This window comes from Lissotriton vulgaris, chromosome 7 (genome assembly GCF_964263255.1).
Source record: "Lissotriton vulgaris chromosome 7, aLisVul1.2, whole genome shotgun sequence".
Classification (NCBI taxonomy): domain Eukaryota; kingdom Metazoa; phylum Chordata; class Amphibia; order Caudata; family Salamandridae; genus Lissotriton; species Lissotriton vulgaris.
The window spans coordinates 127,097,319-127,114,771 of NC_141695.1; the positions used below are offsets into that span (position 1 = coordinate 127,097,319).

Consider the following 17,453-nt stretch of genomic DNA (forward strand, 5'->3'; position numbering starts at 1 on the left):
CCGTCTACAGGCGGTGATGGCTCGCCGGGAGTACATACAGGAACCGGCAGTGCTTCTCTCCCTTGATGCCACTATGGCGTTTGACACTGTGGAATGGCCTTATCTATTCGCGGTGCTCCGTCACATGGGCTTTATACCAGGCCCCTAGCCCAGGTAGCAGCAAGTGGTCACATCTCCAGAGATTTCCCGCTTGGTCGTGGGACGAGGCAGGGCTGCCCGTTATCCCCCTTACTATTCACGCTAGTCCTTGAACCATTAGCGATTTGGGTTAGATGGGAACCCTCCATCAAAGGTATCTGGAGGTCGCCGTCGTGGGAGGATCGGATATATCTTTACGTGGACGATATCCTTCTCTATCTCACCTCCCCTAAAAAATCAATCTTAGAACTACTTAATGTCTGCGAGAAATTCGGGAGAGTTTCAGAATATAGGATTAACTGGACTAAATCAGTCCTATTCGTTCTTGCCGGCTGCCCACCCTCACTCCCGGCGGGCTGTCCGTTACGGTATACCGACGCCACTTTTAAGTAACTGGGAGTCACTCATCAGCAAATTTTATTTAAAGCAATTTTAATTTCATTGCACTCCAACAATTTAGCTCACAATTTAATTATAAAACATTGTAAAAGTGGCAATTTGTCGCAGGAGGAAAAGCATACAGAAATAAAGAGGTAGCAATTTTGTTTGGGGAAAGATGATTAAAAAACAGACAGGCGTCCTGGATAATCAAGCCACCATTTTGGAAAGGTCCAAGTCAAAAATAGAGGGGACAAACATTTGAGACTTTGGACAACAGAACACATTTCTCATTGAGAGAAATTGTCAATACTATGAAGTTTCTGTAGGTTTTGTTTTTGCTCATGTAGGTTTCGACTTAAAATAATTGCAAGACAGGTCGCCAAAGCAGCAGAGGAAGTGGGTGGGAGGGGCTTCCTCAATAAAACTTAAAAAAGAAACTCTTTCCCATTGGTAACATCAGATGATACATTTGGCCCCACATCAAACATTTGTCTCTTGAATGGCAGTCTACGGAGATGGTCTTTAGTTTCGCCAACAAAGGAGGCTAGTAATGCGCCCATCCCAGTTTGTGCTGAAGCGTTTAAATGGGAAAGCATGGCTATAAGTCATGGCAGAAGGGGTTAACAGTTCTTCGCTGCATTGAGGTTTCTTTCATCATTGGTTTATTCCAAGACTTTGGGCAGGGTATCCTTGGAAAGGGGCAGGATACATCTCAGAATTCCTTGTTTTCGACTGCCAGCAGATGGGACAGAGGATGAATCAAACAGGGGACAACGGAACACCTCAACCTCCCATTCGGATGCTCTGGATCAGCTGAAATATTGCTGAGCCACAAACCACAAACACAAACAGGGCGATCAGCCAAGGACCAACAGGGGCTTTTTCCTCAGGCAGCGGTTTCGCCTGTGGCCTGGGTCCAGCTCCCCTCTGAGTGATGTTCTTGCTGTGCTTCTCGTTCGCCACCTTCATGCGCTGCACCCCGGACATGGTTGCACTCCGTCCCCTCTCGTGCCCTGCTCAGCCCTCCTACCACTGCCACTGCCCCAACACTGACACCTCATCTCCTCCCCCTCCCGAGCCTGGCACCGAAGTCCACGCAACCAGTCCGCGTGGGAGTCAACGTCTCTCCCAACTCGGATGAATTCCAAGCCCTAAATCTGAAACCCCCACTGGAACGGCTCAATCGGGATGTAAAGGTGTGGAGTTCGCTCCCTCTCACCCTCCTGGGCAAAGCTGCATTGTTCAAAATGATGACACTTCCCCGCTTCCTATATATCCTCGAAAACACACCGTTCCCGGTCCCCTCCTCCTACTTTAAGGTAATCGCAGTGGTGGTTTCTACTTTGCTGTGGGACGGGAAGCCGGCATGAATTGCGCAATGCAAACTGGTGAAGGACTGGTATGATGGGGGTATAGCACTCCCTAATATTGAACTATACTACTGGGCTGCCCATCTCAAGCAAATCAATTACTGGCTACACTACTATTTGGCGGACAGGCAGGGTTTTGAGTCCAGGGGACTGTTAAGAAACCTCTATAGTCGTAGCATCTCGTCCGATCTATTGGGTCCGACTCGTCACACGGTTCAACTCTGGTATAAGGCACATAGACACCTTCAGTGCGCTAACGTTATTACACAAATGACACCCCTGTGGGATTCACACAGATTAGGTTTCATGGGCAACAGTAAAGGGTTCCAGGCGTGGGACAACATAGGTATTTCAGTAGTGGGAGACCTCTGGAAAAAGCGCAAAATAGTAGACTTCACATTCCTACAAACTAAATACAATCTGGCGCAGTCCGAACATTACAGATACATGCAAATACGACATGCACTTCAGTCAGTCGTCCCGACGGGGACAAATCTACAGGAATCCACCCCTCTTGAGGACAGGCTGCTAACAGAACATATGCCCCACAAAGCAACATCCTTCACATATCGTAAACTGGTTAACAACCTCCCTGACATGCTATCCAAATTGCGTTTGAGTTGGGTGGACGATATTGGTCACCTTGATGATTCGGAATGTCAGGAGGCCCTCTCCTCGCCACGAGAGACAGCGATTCCCTCCAGACTTAAACTGGTTCAGCTGAAAGTGTTACACCGCACATATTACACCAGAACGGTCCTTTACAAGATAGGGAGAGCCTCTCACGAGTATTGTCTCCTTGAATGCGGAGAGAGGGGAACGTTCTATCACACCATCTGGGATTGTTGTCAGGTGGCCATGAACGGGGAGGCAGTGATGCGAACCATTTCCCAAACCACGGCTGTTTCCCTGATACCCTACCCACGTCACTGTCTTTTAAACATATGGGAGGCAGTAGACTTAACCCATCGTCAACAGGACTGGGCCATGCTGGGAATGATGGTGGCAAAACGCAATATTGCTAGACTGTGGGGTTCTAACGTGCTGCCTACATTGAGAGACTGGTGCAGAGACTTGGATGAAGCAATGGTGGCCGGGAAGACAGTATTTGTCCATCGGGGATGCCCTGAAAAGAAGGGACAAATCTGGGGGGCATGGAATAAGTTCAGAGGGGACTTATGTGAGCCGCCACGGGTAGACTCGGATGAATACCTTTCAGATTAAGTGTTGGGCCTGGAAATGTATATGTCGGTAGATGTATTTCTTTCTGTATTGAAATTTGCCCTACTGCTTGACAGGTGCTATAATGTTAAGGACGGGTCCGTGACTGCACTGCAAATACTAAAAATACTGCAAGTATGAGCATATGTTTTGTCGCCTTCCAGGATTGAAGTATTTAATGTAATTTTAATTCAACAAAAAGTTTTGTTACACAGAAAAAACAAAAAATCATAGACCTAAGACATATCGTACAATTGAACTGTTTGAATTATGTACAACATGTTTCCATTCGCTGCCGGACCCCAGGGTTATCGGCTAAAAGGCTGTCTTAACCAGATAACGATATTTTGACTGTGTCGCTATTGCGGCCAGACCAAGGGGTTGTAGGCAATAAGCTGTGTTAAAATGGAAGTGTACAATAAAGGTCTTCAAAAAAAAAATGGATGCCACATTTCGAAGCAATGGGTCTGCCTCCTTGGAACTGCACAACAATAACATAATACACGCAATGCCATTGTATTATGGCTGCTATGTAAATATCAAACTGGGTGAACAATGTGGTATTTCATTGTGCATGACGTATTGTCCTTATACTAATCCAATATGGCCAACATGTTGCATCTAAATGTGTTATCCATTTTTGAATGCTAAAACAGCGATTCCTTATAAGAAGATGATTCCCTAAGTGGTGACTGCTGCCAGTTAAAAAGTTGCTTCATCAGCTACATTTCAAATTTTCCTGGCCAAACGTTAGAGATCATCTCTCAGGAACTGAGCAAGATACAGTAAAGATTTTTGTACATAATAAAATATCCATGAGAAGCAATGAAACTGATCAGTGCGAATACTGGAAACAATTGCAGTGGAAACCCAACTATGTAGGAGAATCCTTCACCATAAAATGTGGCACAGATAAGCAAGTCATTCTATTTTCACTTTCATCAATTAACTTGTTGGTTGCATGTTTGATGTTGGAGCCTGCTAATCCAACTTGACTAAAGAATTCATGGAAATTCTCCATTCTGCTGGCTGGAGGGGACAATCAAGATGGCGGATTGATGCCGTTTTGCAGAGGAAGCAGCGCCTGGAGGCTCCCGATTTCCCGATACGAGTGACTACGACAGAATGCCTTTTACGAACTAAAAAATTTCTGCAGAAAGGGAGAGGCATTCGGTTTACTCTTTGCTGACTTCGCTGGATTCAGGCCTTGGGTGCCGGATGCTTCTCAAGCGGCTGGAGCAAGCGGCAGCTTCTCCTGTGGAGGCTGCCGAGCACTTGACGCCGTTTAGAGAAGGCTCCTGATCCCCCGATACGAATGATTGTGGGAGAGTGCTTTTTACGAACTAGAAACATGCTACAGAAAAAGAGAGGCATCTTAGCGAGTCTGGGCTTACTGTGATGCTGATTTCGCTAGACTCAGACGCCAGACACCGGATGCTTCGTTTCTTGAACGACTGGAACAGGCGGCGGTTGCTTGTGTGGAGACTGCCGAGCACTTGGCTATTTCTCAGCCAGTGGACACAGTGGGCGGGCCTCATGCTGCTCCTGGGACAACCAATTACTGACTCACGGGAAAAGACACCGTGGCTGGAGACTCTAAAAACTGGGTTGATGTCAGAAAAATCGATGGCTCCATAATTAAACATAAGATCTACTCATGCTGGAAAGGCTGCCAAAGTAGACTCACCAACATCAATATCAACATTGAAGGTAATGACCGGCGATACTACCGAGTCCGCTGTTGGGGCTAAAGCACTGGGGGCTACAGGTACGACCGTAGCAGTGGTTATTGCTGCAAGTAAACAGCTGATTCGGCCCCCGGTGTTTGTGGCGGATTTGAATGCATGCAACAATTTAACCAAAACTGGCTGCAACAGTGTATATAGTAAGGGGAGTACTGGCAAAACTGCTGATATAGTAAATATTAAAGCTACAGTAACTGCAGGACTGTCTGGAAGTCTTAACGCCAGTAATAGAGGTGGAAAAACACTTACTCCCCTTGAGCTAACTGGAGAAGATGTGGAGAAAGACAATTTGGCGGAAGGTGCTGATAAGCTAGATATTGATATAGAAACACAAAACTATACTGACTTAACCATAGAGGGTAGAACTAAGAACTCTTTTGGCACTGAATTTAGAAAGTCATGACTTATCTGACTCAGTTGATATTGCTGATGCATCTATAGACATATCAAATGAACCCTCTGACCCATTAATATCAGCTAATTCCGGGTGGGAGGAACAAAATACTGATACAATTGATATTAAGACACTTGTGGCACCCTCGCTGAAGGGACAGAGGAGACGGAGGAGAGTGTGAATGCTGAGTACGAAGAAAACCAGGTAAGAGGTGGATCCACATAGTGTTAACACTAGTGTAGATACTACTAAAACTCCTGGTCTAAAAAAGGGGAAAATGAAAGCTAAATCCAAACTCAAGAAAGGCAGTGGCACTTCTCTGATCTTAGGCCCTTCGCCCTCGCCAGCTAATCTGTGAACAAAACTAAATAAGGATGAAAGTCCATTAAGAAAGTGGATTCAAGCGAAGGGTGGCATCAAGAACATGGCGCTGAGATTATCAGGTGTCAGTCCTGTGGAAGATATAAACATTAGCGACAATGTAGATCAGGGAGTCTGAGTTCCTCAATTCCAGCCCTGGATGGGAACAGAACGGGGGACACAACCACTATCTGTTTTGATATACCCCACCTCCTATCACTGCTATTACTACTGTCACGTCTGTGCCCCCTGTCACTCTCATGGCTACTGATCTTATTTCATCATCTATGTCTGCTAATGAGCCACCTGCTTCAGAGGAGACATTGGGTCTAGATCACTCTGCTTCTTCTATTGATTTATTTTGAAAACTCTAATGAATCAACGGCAAGAAGGGCAACAATACTTTCTACAGTTAAGAGAGGACAATACTAATTTACAGAACTCTTTGTTAGAAATATCCAGTAAATTAGGTGGGGTGACGCAGAAAATTGAGGAACTAAAGCAAAGAGTAGTTCAGGTGGAGGAAGGAGCTACACGTTTTGAATCCCTAAAACATTCACATGCAGAACAAATTACTAGTTTGGAAGCTAAATTGGAGAAAATGGAAAATCGCACAAGAAGGCAAAATCTCTGACTTTTAGGAATCCCCGAGGGATCTGAAGGGGCAGATCCCAGGGCCTATGTAGTTAAACTTTTTCAGAAAGCCTTCTTAGATCTCTCAGACTGGGATTGGGACTCGCAATTACAACGTGTACATAGAGAAATAAAGAAAGCAAATTCCCACGTCCTCTTCTGAAAAATGTTGGACATTTTTTGTTGAGGCAAGCAGTGTCCCTAAAAGCTAGGCCTAATACTCCTGTAACTGTTGATAATGTAACATTTTTTGTGCGTTCAGATTTGAGCAAAAATACAATGAATAGGCGATGGCAACTACGCCAGTTAATTGATTCTTTCAAAGATATTGGCTGCACTGTATATTTACAAGAACCAGCCCGTCTCAAGGTGATAAAAAGCGGCCATGTATATTTCTTTACGGAACTTAAAGAAGCTGAGCAAGCACTAGCTAAATTTAGTTCTTGAGCTAGATGTTGGATATCTGTTAATCATATATATATTTCTGATAATGCATACTATATGATTTGATCTGATATTGTTTTGTCTCTCTCTCTATATATGAGAAAAATTATCATTTTTTTTGTTAAGGGTATTCGGTTTCAGCCTCCTGGCTGCTACTCTGCAAGCTGCCACTCCAACGGCAGCAAAGTATAGAGGGGTGTTCTCCCCACAGGGACTAGAGGGTGGGTGGGCTGAGCTTGGGGCAGGGGATGAGGGGCTAAGAAGGGGGAAATTTTTTATCGCAAGAGGTAGAGGTGGTCAACAGAAACAAAGCAAATTATTTCATTTTAAGAGTTTATTAATACAGAGGAAGGCCAGTCATGTAGATTTCAAATATGTCTTCCCTTAGATGTTTAGTTTGGAATGTAGCTGGTCTCAACAGCAAGCATAAGAGGAGACTTGTTCAGGAAGAACTTAATATGTATAAACCACATCTGGCTATGATTTCTGAAACACATATTTGGGTTCCAAGATAGAAAACTTCTCGGACAATTGGGTTACAAACTTATCGATTGTACTACTTTGGGAGCATCATTTTGGGGGGTGGCAATATTGAAACAGAACAGCTACTGGCCCGAGAGGGAGATGGGTGATTGCTGAACTACAAGTTGAACACTGTAAATATGTATTTTGTGTGGTCTATGGGCCTAATATTGATGAAACAACAATTTATGATCGGCTGAATATCGAGCTGTTAGACTGGGAGGGAGAATAACTGATTATGGGCGGCTTCAACTGTGTCATGAACTATGACATAGATTCTACTAGGCAAGGTGCTTCACCACGGATGCATAAAGTTAGAGCTGCTATACTGTAACTAAGTCGTCTGCACAAGGATATCTGGCGTACCATAAATTCTAATATAGCTGGTTTCACTTAATATTCAGCACCTCACCAATTATGCTCCCGGATAGATATGATATGGGCCACAGATCGAATCCTGGAAAGTTGTAGTATAGAATTGTGTCCGAGAGTAACATCTGATCACAATCTTATACTGATGGAATTTAATATTTCTACTACGAGGCAAGGAGCGCAGCAATTCACATTTCCTAGACACCTTTTTATCGATTCAATATTTTTCTCACAACCTAAAGAACATATTATTGAATTTATAGACATTAACAAGAACACTGCAGCAGCAATATTTGCATGGGATGCTTGTAAGGCTAGCATCAGGGGCTTCACCCAACAATATGTCCTAAAAAAGAATTCTGAGTGTCGGAATGAGACAATAACTATAACTTCCAATATTCTATCCGTGGAACAACAGTTGGCAGTGGCCCTCATGCAAAGCAAACCAAATATCGAGAAGCTAAGAATTGAATTAGTGAAGTTACAATCAGATACTAAAAGTAAGATGCTAAGAGAGAAATACAGTGTGAAACTTCATAAGTACCATTTGACACCGTATGAAAGTGGGGATAGAATCGGGAAAGTGTTAGCTTATAAGGTTGCAGATAAGAAAGCTAGAACTACTATAAAATCAATTAAGGGTTTAGATACAGTCATCTATAATCAGCCAGAGCAAATTCTAGATCAATTCACTAAATACTATCGGGAATTATACGCTCCTGAAAACTATCCCACCAATGATAATATACTATTATATCTTAGTACTAATCTGAATAAACAACAAGATAATGAAGGTGTTAGACAATTGGGCTCTAAGATCAAAGCCACTGAAATAAAATATGCAATCGCCTCTCTTCCCTTGGGTAAAGCAGCTGGGTAAGACTTACTTCCTATTGAATTGTACAAGATCTGATTTAAGAATTACTTCCTCTTTTTGGGCAAGTAATAGAATCAATTGGAGAAACTGGAAAGGCTCCTTCGTCCTGGAAAACTGCTAAAATTGTATTTTTTCTCAAAAAAAATCCTGCGGATGATTGTGGGTCAGATGGACCAATTTTATTGATCAAGGCTTTTGATAAATTTTTGGCAAATCGATTAGCTCCCCTTATGCCCAAATTAGTCAATACTCAACTACATGGATTTGTCTGGGGGAGAGATACTACTGCCCATATCAACATGGCTATTACAGCCTTTGATGTAGCATCAACAGAACTCACCCCACTCGGAATGGTCATGCTAGATGCTGAAAAAGCATTTGACAGAGTGGGGTGGGACTATTTATGGGCAGTCCTCAAGGCCTTTGGCATTCAGGGGAAATATCTTGGATGGATTCAGTCATTGTATGATCAGCGGATGGCTAAGATAAGCTATGCAGGAATGAATGCTTCCAATTTTCCGATAGAGAGGGGAACAAAGCAAGGATGCGCTTTATCTCCCTTATTATTCACCCTCTCTATGGAACCATTCTTAAACTCACTTCTTGCTCAAGGTGATATTATCCCTTTTCAACATTTTGGGAATAGCTTAACAATAACTGCATACGCGGGTGATATTGCGATATTCACCACTGACGTAGTTAAAGCCATCCCAGGGATAACAGAGGAAGTGAAAATATTTGGGGATGTTTCAGGCTGTAAATTGAATATAAACAAAACTCAGGTCATTCTCAATTATAAACATGCAGGTCTTGTGCAAGGTATATGTCCAAATGCTAATTATTTAGGAGTAAAATTAGCGGCAAATATTGATGAAATATTAGCATTGAATTATGACTCATTATTGAAGGAAGTAGCTCTTTCACTAAAAAGCTGGCATAGGATACCACTTAGCCTGGTTGGACGCATTTATTTAATTAAAATGAAAACTGTGCCTAAATTTCTATACTTGTTTAGATCAATTCGACTGCGACTTAATAATCTGTTTTTAAAAAAATTGGATGGAATTTGCAGTAGTTTCATAAGGGGATACAAAAAAGCCCGTAGACCTATCCAGCTACTGAAACTCCCAATTAAAAAAGGAGGCTTAACTTTCCCCGATTTTAGATTATATTTTTTTCAACTTTTTGTGGTCGGATCCGTAGCCTTCTTAAAAATAAAAGCTCGTTATTTTTTCATCAGTTTATGTTAAGACATGACTGTAAACAATTTCTGGCCCGAGCCCACGATCCAAATTATTTTAAACAAGTCAAGTTCAAGACTGCTAGACATATAACGAAAATCTGGAATCAAAATATGATTTTTGACAAGATTTCCTTCTTTAATGCAGCACTATGAGGGAATCCAGGACTGCCTGGATTTTTCTCAGATGGTACAGGGATTTCATGGGAAAGGTGCGGTATTAAAACTCCGGGGGATCTCTATGGTTCTGATGGATTATTAGGATTTGCATCACTCAAATTGTTATATAAATTGAATGACGATATGCATTTTAAATATATGCAAATTCAGGATTTTTTTATTCGGAAAATTAAAATGATTGAGGTTCACTATTCAGATACTTTAAAATGTTTGTATGCGGACCGGACTGAATCACTCATAAGCGAAAGCTATGGCTATTTAAATCAAGGCAAGATGGATGATTGTGGAAAGATAACATCTAAATGGTCAAATAGATTGAACTTAAACATCACTTCTAGTCAGATATCTGCCTCTTTATGCCAAATAAATCATGAAGTTCAGTCCTTCAATGTAAGATTACAACTTTACAGAACCATTTGTCAATTATACTATACTCCTCAATGAATTTCCAGTTGGTCACTAAATGATCGATATAATGAACGTACAAAGTGTCTTAAATGTGATCTGGAAGCTGCTGATATAGAACATATGCTTTTCTCTTGCCCAGCGCTATCTCCGTTTTGGAAGGGAATACAAGGTGTTTTAAATTAGAAACAAATTATATTCCCGACTCTTTCAGCTCATTTGATCTTAGTTGATTTACAGGATGTAAATAGTATACCTAAAGATTTGAACTCTATTTTATTTGCCTGTACAAGATTAATAATAGCTAGATCGTGGATCTCTTCAGAACCTCCACCCGTTATTGAGTGGTGGGCTTTACTCAACGAAATCTGTACAATGGAACTAGCACTAGCAAGGTTAAGGGGGCCTCGCTTACTGAGAAAAAGGGAGAACATCTGGGTAAAGTTTATCTGATTTGTTAAATATGGTTAAATTTTAAAAGACATTTTAATTTATAGTTATGTTGTATGATTATTATTTATCTCTGAACTTCCTTTTGTCTTGATGAATTCCTCTGTAATAATAATTTGTGGTAAAATCTTTTTGTTTTAATGTTATGTTTTGGACCATAATGTATTTGCTGTATTATCCTCTTTCAATAATAATAAAAATACCCCCCCAAAAAAAGGAAATTCTCCATTCTAGATTTCCTCGTATTTGTAATGCTTCACTTTACAGCACAGCTGATCACAGAGTTCAAGACACAGGCGTTTGGCATATTCTTAAACAATTTTCCCAGAAATACCTCTGAACACATGCTTACTTAGTACTGGCATTGAACAATTCCAGGGGTTCCAGAAGACTAGGTAGAACACATATACATACTAAATGTTCCTAAAATCAAAGACTTTTTGATGGAAACTCACACAAAACTAACATTTTGCTGTGAGCTGAGGTTTATTCTATCCTATTAGGTGAAAAAACTATTTTAAAAAGAATGTTGTGCTTCATTGATCCTATGAAACGGACTTGTCTTTCAGGTTTGCTGGTTTAAAATAATTTACAACTTGTTTAATTATTTTACTATGTGTAATGGTGGTAGATGTGATAGAGCGCGCAGGTCAACCGGCCCTACAGACTGCCAGATTCACGCACGCACGTGGGCCCATGTATGCGTTTGAAAAACCCAATTTACAAGTCGGGTGATTTTACACGCTACTATCAGTATTGTGTGTGTGTCTCCTGTGACACTTCTAACATGGTACCTGACTTACCACAGGTACTTACTCCTATTCATGGATCAGGAGCACGAGGGTAGGTGATAACACTTTCAAAATACACCACTTATTTATTCAATCAACATTGTGTTTACTTTTTTTTATGCTTCCAATGCAAATACGTCTTTCAGCTCCCGTCAACCAATCAGCACAGAGATTTCAAAACCTGTTGACCAATGGATGCGCGGCCCCTTCGTGAAACGTGGTCTCACTCTGCGGCGCTCACCCCTCCCTTACAACTCTATCTTCCCCTTGTATTCGCTGGCTCCTCCAATACCAGCGCAGCACGGAGTGACGTCAGTGCCGTCTTGCGACTGACTCCCTCCTTCACAAGGTAACGGAAACTTTGAATTTTTCCTAAAGTGCGCATACAAACTTTAGCTAACAAGGTAAAACGACTGCCACTATGCCAAAGGGTCTTAGAAAGGAAAAGAGTCTTTCTTTTACTGCAAGTAAACCACTTCTGTCTACTTTTCATTCACAACGGATAGATCCCTTCCGCCTATCCTTTTCACACAAGCAAAATAGAGAACCTGTTACTCTTTTGACTAATCCACTTCTTTCCGGGATATATACTAAGTCAAAGTTTCCACCAATGCTCTCCTTTGCTACCACTCAAGCCCCAAGAACCTATTACTCCTGCCGTCTGTGACCCTTACTAGGTAATATCACAACGGGAGTTTCACCACGGTCCTGATAGCTAACATACACACTTCAGATAAATTCGGAAAAGAGGAAAAAACCCTGATTAGCGCTTCCAGTTCTGCCTAACCATGCACTAATCTCTCCCTTTGCTAGTGACCTTACAGCCAAGTGGATTCTGCTCACCACCTGCTATTTCTGTTCCCTGGGGATCCCCACAACATAAAACATTTACTCACAAATGGTTAGTAATATGTCAAAAACACATGCAATATATCAAACTTATTCTATGACAGCCATATAAACCAACAATCCTTTTTATAGCAGCATATAATAAAATTTTAGCAGCACATTTTATTTCTCACGGTTCAATAGTAACTCTCCTATCTACCTATCCTAACTAGTCCTAACCATCATCTTGCTACCAGAAATACTGATAGAGCGCGCAGGTCACCCAGCCCTACAGACTGCCAGATTATCACGCACGTGGGCCCATGTATGAGTTTGAAAAACCCAATTTACAAGTCGGGTGATTTTACACGCTACTATCAGTGTTGTGTGTGTGTCTCCTGTGACACTTCTAACATGGTACCTGACTTACCACAGGTACTTACTCCTATTCATGGATCAGGAGCACAAGGGTAGGTGATAACACTTTCAAAATACACCACTTATTTATTCAATCAACATTTGATGTACCTTTTAGAATGACCACAGACACCTTAGGTATTTTAAGGGTTTTTATATAAAGTAATTTAGAGAGACAGAATTACGAGACAGATGCTGATAAGGACATCAATAAGCAGAATCAAAAAGATGAAATAGCTATGCAAGTATGCTAACACCATTTAAGGGAAAACGGAGTTTTCTAAGGGTATGGGTAACAGGGAACATGCTATTCAATTTAGACTTAAACTAGGGACGACAAGTTTAAACCACACCAATCAGTGAATTTCTATAACCTATACGTAATTCAGCCCTACTCCTATTCTGTCTAACTAAAGTCTTATTGCAATTTCTAAAGTTCACCACACATTAATAATTCAAAATACTCAGTTCAAAATATCTCCTAAGGGAAGGGAAAAATAGGAACATACTAATAAACAGTTTGCAATTGCATCATAGGAGAGAACAGAGCAAAAATCATGTGCATAGAGGCTTTATTAAGAGCAGAAGGAAAGGGATAGAATGACGGACACCCACAGGTAATATTTACCTAGGCAAGAATGAAGACTAACCCTGGCCACGGGTCAGTTTCGGGAAGGACGAGGACAAGGACCCTCAAGGATTTAGGATACCAGTAAGAGAGCAGGTAGCAGCTCACGGAAAACCAGGACAGGATACCCCTCAGGTTCTGGGTCAGGACTGGGCTTACCAAAGGGCTCACCAAAGGGCACGACAACCCCCACAGCTTCGGAAGCAATGCCTGCGTTACCCCCTCACTGCACGGAATCTGCCAATAACCCCGATTGGGTTCTCAAATCCCCAGCCAAAGTGCTTTGCCAGCACTTAAGTCTATTTCCACCCCTAGAAGTTTGTGGAAAATTCGGACAGAGGGCTCCGCAGCTCTCTGTATCAATCACCTATAGAGTCGTGGGGTCAGTGACAGGTCTGCTACTCGGACAAGTCGGACAACTTCTCTCTAACTGACTAGGCTAGATATACTCTTCCGGGGTTCCCAGACCACCCACAAATGTTGCAAATAATAGGGTCCCAACTTATGATTGGTCAGGAGAAATGATTAGGTCACCTTTACCTTCCAAATTCTACGTTCCCACGATGAATATTAATTTCTAAATACCCGCCCCCCTGTGTACAGGTTCCCAGGCATAGGAATATAGAGAAACAATGGGTGAATACATCAGTTGATACAATGTTGCATGTTTCAAGGTGAATGTCAGCATCTTTGACAGGCCTAGGTAGATTCTCATGCGCATCTTGCTTCAGGAGCCAGCTGGCTGGGATTTGCTTCTGCGCAGTTTGGGTTTTCCCTCAGCACGTGACAGGGTCGGAACGGGTTACAATATGGAGTCGGTTTCACATACCCAAGCCAATGTATGCGCAGTACATGAAAAGTAAGCGAAAACAAATTAATATCACAGCAAAACAGAACACACTGTACACCATGTTTTCCTACACTGCACCCGTTACTTTATAATATCTATAGCGTTTAATAATTAGTGCAAGAATAGACAGAAATGCGAAGCAGCATTGGCAAGCGCAGAGCATGGTTAGAACAAGCGGGCAGGTCAGCTACAATGCGCATGAGCGGACTCTTTCCCTCCAAATCTGCGAGTGCGTCACATCACATGGGTATGACCGGCACATGCGCAGACTGAATTTCTGCTGAGCTGCCATTTTATGATATGCAAGCGGTGTTACTGTTAGTAAACACATAGGCAAGCATCTCTAGGACACCCGCGTGTACTGAAAAAGGGAATATTAATGACGAATAAGGTGGTTTAGTAATATTACAAGTGTACTCGAGGTTCATAAATAGAGCAGGTTGCATTAGGCGCAAATTTCCACTCCATCAATCCCCTCTTTGGTGATATTTACTATCATCACTACTAATGGGAAACAGATGCCAACTTTAATTTACATCTCACTCATTTCAATTTCCACAAACTTATTATTTTGCCGTTTGTCGACAGCTTTATTTGGGTGGGATTCTCAAGCTTTTTTATAGATCTGACTCCTTAATTCTTCTAATTCGAGTTCATCCACATTTCGTCTCACTCCCCTCCTATTTACAGTGTACCCTTTTCTGCATTTTTGGCATTTAATTATAATAATAAACACAATCAAACTCATTCCAGATATTGGCATCAGTATTTTACCTACTAGACTACGGCCTATGCTATTGAACCAACTACCTACAGAAGAGAGACCATCAGTCAGTCTCTTCCAGGCACTGTCAACCTCCAATGCTTTAACACCATGCGCGCTGGCGAAATTCCGCTCGCACGCTGGGTTTTGCGGAAACGCACTTTACGTGACGTGCTGGGCTCGTCATCAGCGTGCGAGGAGGCTACGCCATGACGAGCCCAGCTCGTCATCAGCGTCGAAGGGGTTAAGTTCTCTTTCCAAATTAGTTATATCTTGCACATATTTTTTAATTTCCACGCTTTTACCTGGAATGTAAGTGCAACAATGTTGCGCCTTCAGCATTCTACAGACTCCACCCTCTTTTGCCAATAAGGTATCAAGAGCAAGGCGATTTTGCAAAACAATTGATCTGATCGCAACCATTTCAGTATTGACCAGCAGGAATCCAGCAGCAGTGTCAGTGGATAACCGATCCACTACCGTAGATAATTTGCAGATACGGTGAGTATTCAGAACTACCCCCATTCCAGTTATCAGTGCACTAAAAATATCACCTATAATTTCTCCTACACTCTCACGTTTACTACGCACTAAGCCATTAGTGTCTTCATTGCTTCCAGCAGCGTTATTCACATGGTATATTTTCGGGAAGACAATGCCAAAGTAGCAGCTTCCATACCAGTTATCCGGTAATTTGAAATAAGCCTTGTTCCCACATATATAATAAATTCCGGGAAACACAGGTTCTGACCCATTTTTGAAACCCCATCCTCCAATTACCTTGTAATTATGGTCGCATTCGCTGGAACCGATGAATACATTGTTATAATAACTAGTCTTTTCTCTATGAAGACAAACTTTTCCCTTTCGTTCAAAATCCAACAATAGCGCAGGATTTGCATCGCCATTTGAGGTGCCTTCCATGTTTTCAGCCCATTTAGGAGTTTGCCGTTTCTTATCATTAGCCTTTCTTTGGAAACTCTCCCTTCTCTTTTCTGCCATTTTTAAAAACATCTTTTCTTGCTCATGTAATGAGCAAGTCAAATTATCTCTTCGAGCTTCATGTAAGTCTATGTCACCTATAGTCAGGAAGTATTCTCCCATGTATCTAGTTACCTCGCTTCTAATATGCACAACGTTTAAGTTTCCTCGAACAGGTAATTCAGAAAAAATCACGTCAGTGTTTGCATAATAGTACTGTAATGTGCTTCTATAAAATAAGCTTGCTAATATACTACAGGAAATCCCATAAGTCAGGGGCAAATGGTGATAAGTCACGCCTTCAGCTACAGAAGTAGGTAGCTTCATGCAGACATAACAATCTTCTATTTCCATAGCTTATACATAATGCACTAAAAGATTTGCAAAAACATTTAAATGTGATCGATTTCTCATTTGGTGAAAATGTAGTCCATCCTCATCTGGTGCTTCTAAGTCATGTCGTGTTTGTCTTAGGCTAACTGAATTGTCATGCCTTTCTACACTTAGTGGTGTCTCATCAGTATGTACAACTACTGGATCTGGGTTCATTGGTTTAGTAGGGTACAGGTTAGGGTCTTTACTTATCATAAAAGGTATAATGACTGTTAGTCCTATCCACATTACTATAACTATTGCTACACTGCACAGGCATATCTTACAGCAAGTTTTGCAACAATTCCCTTTTGGTCTCCCATTTACACTTGAATCAGACATTTTTGTTTCTGGGTCTTTTTAACCCCTCTTTGTTTCGGTTCAAGAGGCTAACGCAGTTTCACCTTTCAGGGTGGGTCTTCTACCTCAGAGCTGTGATCCTCAACAGAATCGTGATCCCTGCGGTCACTTTCTTCAGGGTCGTCAATTTCTTCCAACACCAAAAAGGTCCATTCAGGACTTCGATAGTTCTTGTTTGCTTTCCTAAACCTGATGCTGCGTCTATTTTGTTGAGCCTCGTCTCTTTGTCTTTCACTTGCAGCCTTTTTTCTGTCTTCTAATTTTTCTTCTACAGTTTTTAGTCTCAGTTTCAGTCTCTTTATATATCTTGGTCTTGCCTGCTTTCTAGGCCTCTTAGTGGTCGAGGATACTTGGCCGTTCTCGAGAGTTCCCCTGTTTTCACTGTGGTGTGGCACTATTGTACGGGCAATGTCTTTTTCCTCTCCTGTCTGACTAGGTCCAGGTCTTTCATCAGTTTCTTCTGCCTGGTTTCTAAACTGGCCTTGTTCAGGTATGGTCTGTAATTGATCTTGATCTTCAACCGGCTTGGACTCTGGTTCCTGAACACGTTCGTCTGTTTCTATCTGTTCCTGTTCATGCACTTCGACCCCTTGATTTTCTTCTGCATGAACGTCAACTTTAACCACTATCTGTCCCTTTCCGGTTTCTGGAGTCTCTGGAGGAGTGTCGATGACTTGGTCTGTCCCTACTTGGCCTATTTCCTGATCAGGTCTGATGTGATTCTCGTTAAC

The 17,453-nt window shown here is 41.9% G+C and overlaps 1 pseudogene; it reads right to left on the reverse strand.

Moving 5' to 3' along the window:
- Nucleotides 1-553: 553 nt before the first annotated feature.
- On the reverse strand, nucleotides 554-1,578 carry LOC147700982 (stress-associated endoplasmic reticulum protein 1 pseudogene; annotated as a pseudogene).
- Nucleotides 1,579-17,453: the final 15,875 nt, after the last annotated feature.